The sequence below is a fragment of the Sminthopsis crassicaudata genome, chromosome 2, assembly GCF_048593235.1.
Source record: "Sminthopsis crassicaudata isolate SCR6 chromosome 2, ASM4859323v1, whole genome shotgun sequence".
Taxonomy (NCBI): domain Eukaryota; kingdom Metazoa; phylum Chordata; class Mammalia; order Dasyuromorphia; family Dasyuridae; genus Sminthopsis; species Sminthopsis crassicaudata.
In genome coordinates this window covers 370981617-370986442 of record NC_133618.1, presented here as the reverse complement: position 1 = coordinate 370986442, position 4826 = coordinate 370981617, and the positions used below count along the sequence as shown (strand labels likewise).

At 39.8% G+C, this 4826-nt stretch overlaps 1 long non-coding RNA gene across 1 annotated transcript; it reads right to left on the bottom strand.

Moving 5' to 3' along the window:
- Positions 1-555: 555 nt before the first annotated feature.
- LOC141553520 (uncharacterized) lies at positions 556-3037 on the bottom strand. Its single transcript, XR_012485489.1, has 3 exons — positions 2908-3037; positions 1841-1990; positions 556-755 (listed from the first exon to the last, which is right to left on the bottom strand). It is a non-coding gene; the product is annotated as an uncharacterized LOC141553520 (long non-coding RNA).
- Positions 3038-4826: the final 1789 nt, after the last annotated feature.

Sequence of the window (4826 nt, the reverse complement as noted above, 5' to 3'; positions counted from 1 at the left end):
AAAAATCTGTGAAACTATTCTCCAAAGTTGGTTTCTGCCATGTAAATGCATTTTGCTAATATGATTAAAGGATACGAGGGCCATGGTTCTGGTCCACCGTGACATTGGGGCCTTGGCTCTAATCGCCACAGATGCCTGCTTCAAAACCAAGGGTATGTCTGGGCCCCAACCGCGCTCCTGGGATTATAAAGATGAGGAGGGCAGAAGGCACAGTTGCACGCTTCCTCTAAATAGCAAGGAACTGAATACCTGCTCACATATCTCACCCCACCCTTTGTACCCTCCAGTGCCAGGATACAGAGGATATGACACTGAATCTTTAGTAAAGAGATTAGCCTGAGTGTGAGTATGGGCCCATCCTGAGGTCACTGGCATGTGACCGTGGCCAGGCTCTAAATAGTAGTCTATGGCCTTCCAACTTCAGGAAAATAGTCATAAAGAATGGGAAGGACAAACCAGGACATGAGTAGAGAATTGCAAAGACAATTACTTCCTGGATCCCAAGAGGCACAACTAAGTGTTTCTGACAACTCTCCCTGGGCCTAGACAGGGGGGGGTAGGCTCCTTTGGAAGAGGCTGAGAAGGCTTCTGGAGGGTCCATCTTCTGTAGAGTCTAAGACACCTACTGCAGATGACTGAAGTTCTGGTTGAAAGATGCCCTTATGGAAAGATGCCCTCCACAGGAATCTTCATGAGGAATGACTAGGACCCATGCACAAAAATGAAATACGTAAGTAAGAGTGAGCATTCCTCCCCTAAGGGGAAAAAAAAAAAAGATAGTATCAGGAATGTCAGATTTTTAGAAAAGCTGAGGTTAATAGGAAATACTAAGGACAACAAAAATGATTTTTAAAAAGCCATATTAACGTATTGTATGAAAAACGCTTTAAATTGCTAATTAATTAAAACAATTCTGAGGTTCAACTTTACACCTATCAGACTAGCAAAACTGACAAAACAGGAAAATGACTAATGTTGAAAGGGCTATAGGAAAACAGGACACTGGTGCATTGTTAGTGGATGCTATGAATTAGCTTGGTCACTCTGGAAAGCAATTTGAACAATGCCCAGAAGGTTGTCCATCTCTGTATATCCTCAGATTCAATTATACCACAACTAAGCCTATAACCTAAAAAAAAAAAAAAAAAAAAAAAAAAAAAAAAAAAAGCTCAAAGAAAATTTTGAACAAAACTTATACAAAATATTTATAGCAGCTCTTTTTGTGGTACCTAAAAATTGGAAATTGAGGGGCTGTCCTATTAGATGATTACTTAACAAATTGTGTATGTAAATGTAATAGAATGTTACTGTACCATAAGAAGTGATAGAAATATCTCTATGAAGTGACATAGAGTGAAGTAAATACAAGTAGGAGAACCATTTTGCAAATGATAACTTTGTGGAGAAAACTACTACTCAAAGATTTTGAAACTGAATAAAGCAATGATAAATAACTTCAAAAGCATGAAAGGTAATGAACTTACAGAGACATCCATTTTTAGAAATGGCTAATGTGGAAATTTGTTTTGTTGGACTATGCAGATAAATTTGACATCAGTTTTAAGCAATTCTAGAGTTAAATCATGGTCAATTGACATCTCAAGAAGAAACCATTGCTCTAACTTCATTTTGTCAAGTTAATTAATCTGGTCATGCCAGATTAATAATAACAGCTAACACTTAGGTACCATGCAAAGAGCTCTATAAATGTTATCTCAGTTGATCCTCATACCAATTCTGGGAGATAAGTGCTATTATTATCCTCATTTTGCATAAAAGTAAACTGAGGCAGACAGTTCTACAGAATCACATAGCTGGAATTTGAGATATTTGAACTCACTGTATTCCTGACTCCAGATCCAACGCTCTTTCCACAGTACCACTGAGCTGCTTCTGATTAATGCTCATTTTGTTGTTTTTGATAAATACTGAACTGGTAGATCAGGAAGAAGATGAGTAAAAGTCCCACAGCTTGACACAGATATGGAACCTGAAAATAGGAATATGCATCAGGTGTGTGATGAAAACTATGGCTATTTCTTGGTATATCATAGCAACTTTGGATTAATCTATTGAAGGAGAGTTAGTCAAAAATGATTGGATTATTGGGAGTAAAGACCCCAGTCTCTTGGGTTTGGCACAATGTAGTAAGCCATATGAGGGCTTACTTGGGGGCTGAGGTTTTTTCTTCTCTAGCCTTTGATTTGCAGTCATGCTTATGGTCTCTTAAATCGTCAAACAAAAACGTCAAAAATCAGAAGGATCAACAAGAGCAGAGCAGGAAAAAGAAAAGGCTGCAGAAAAAGACACACAAAGAGAGAAAGAAACAGAAGAATGAGGAAATACAAGAGGGGGAGAGAGAAAGGGAAGGAGAGACAGAGAAAAAGAGAAGGGAGAGGACGAAAAAGGAAGAAAAGAGAAGAAAGAGGAGGAGGAGAGGGGAGAGAGAAAGGAAAGGGTAAAGGAGAGAGGAGTAATGAAGGGAAAGAAGGCGGAGCAGAAGGGAGAGGGGAGAGGAGAGTAAAGGGAAATAGGGGAAAGGAGAGGAGAAGATAGCAAAGGAAGGAAGGGCCAGGGAGAGGAAGGAAAAGGGAAGGGAGGAGAGGGCAAGGGAGGGAAGGGAGAAGGGAAGAGGGACGGAGGGGAAGAAAGAGAGGGAGAAGAGAAAGGGAGAAGAAGAAACCGTTGAAATAAGAGACAAAGACAGAGACAGAGAAACAGAAAGACACAGAGAAAAATAGTCTTTCCCAATTGTACCTGATTTTTAAATCCCGTAGCAGAATCGTTAACTTTTTTTTTTGAGAAATTTTAGAGACTGGACTCTAGCCGGTACTTTTGGGGGAGGGGCAGTGGCGCGGGGGTTGGGACGGATTAGATTTCTCGGTTTTTAAGTAATCAAATTGTTACCTTGTTAAAGTTCTCTGTGCTTTGTTCTTTGAAGGTAACTTCAATTCCTTTTCCTTTTAAATATAATTCTTATCTGGGGGAATTTTGAGAGTTTCTGAGGACTAGAGAAAAACGTCTGCTCTAATCTAGTCCTCCATCTTGGTCTCCTAATCCTTACCTGAGAATGTTCTTTTCCTTCTCTCCCCTCCCCCGCTCCTCTCCCCCTCCCCTCTTGTCTCTCTCTTCCTCCCTCTCCTTTAGTCTCCCCCACCTCCTTCCTGCCTCTTCTTCTGTTTCTTTGTTTCTCCCCCCATCCCATATCTTTTAGACTCCTCCTTCTTCCCTCTCCCTCTCCCTCTCCCCACTTTTGTTTCTCTCTCTCTCCCACCTGTTCTGTTTCTTTGCATCCCACTCCCTCTCCCCAGCACCCCTCCCCATTTCTTTGTGTTATTAAGAGTCTTGAGCTTGGCTGAAAGGCGTCTACATCCCTGCACATAACCTGGTACCTCATTTTGCAAGTCCAGGAATCCAGAGGTTATAGTTGCTATGGCAACACAATAGCAGCAGATATTCATTACAACTTCCACGTTACACTTTCTGTGGTTTATTACCACAGTTGGTGGGTAGACCTGTAGGACTGAAATGGATACTGATAGGCCTGGATCTTTGAATATTTAATTTCTAACTGCATCACTCCCAAGGCCAGGTGGCCTTGGGATTATTTCTATATCCTTCCTAAAGCTGCACCACATCATTATAACCCTAAATGGTATGATATGCACAGGTAGGTGTCTTGGACTTGGAGTCAGAAAGGCCTGACTGTCAATCTGACCTCATACAGACACTAGCTCTGTGAACCTGGTCATGTCACACAACCTTGTTTGCCCTGCTTTCCTCATCTCTAAAGTGAGCTGGAGAAGGAAATGGCAAACAATTCCAACTCTGCCAAGAAAACTCCCCAAAAAGAGTTCATGAAGAGTCAGACAAGACTGAAAATGACTGACCAACAGCATAGGCAGGGTGTGGAACCTTGGTCACTGTCCTCAGCACTTTGAGTACTAGGGGAACCCTTTCTCTGGAAATATGAAAATGGATGTAGGCAGAGTGTATAAGGTAGAGTGCATGGGAATATGTGCACGTGCATGCACACACACATATGAACCACAGGATGGAGCTTCTGTTGGGGACAGCAAGGCAGCAAGACGAAAGGGAAAGATAGCCAATTATATCCAGTCAGATGTCAAGTTGATCTTTGCACCTATGGAATGCAGCCAAAGCAGTTCTTAGGGGAAATTTTATATTGCTAAATAGCTACATGAATAAAATAGAGAAAGAGGAGATCAATGAATTGGGTAAAGAACAAATTAAAAACCCCCAATTAAGTGCCAAATTAGAAATTCTGAAACTCAAAGGAGAGATTTAAAAAATGGAAACTAAGAAAACTATTGAACTAATTAATAAAAGTAAGAGTTGCTTTTATATTAAAAAAAACCCACAAGAAAATAGATAAAATTTGGCTAATTTGATTAGAAAAAGGAAAGGAAAAATCCAAATCACCAAAATAAAAAATGAAAAGGGGGAACTTATTACAATGCAAAAGAAATTAAATCAATAATCAGGAGCTATTTTGCCCAACTATATGGTGGCAAATCTGAAAATCTAATTGAACTGGATGAATTTTTACAAAAATATAAATCGGCCAGATTAGCAGAAGAGGAAATAAATTACTTATAGTCTCATTTTAGTAAAAGAAATTGAACGGGGCATCAATGAACTCCCTAAGAAAAAATTTCCAGGGTCAGATGGATTTACAAGTGAATTCTAGCAAACATTTAAAGAACAATTAATTCTAGTACCATATAAACTATTTGGAAAAATAGGTAAAGAAGGAATCCTTCCAAATTCCTTCTGTGACACAAATGTGGCACCGATCTCTCAAT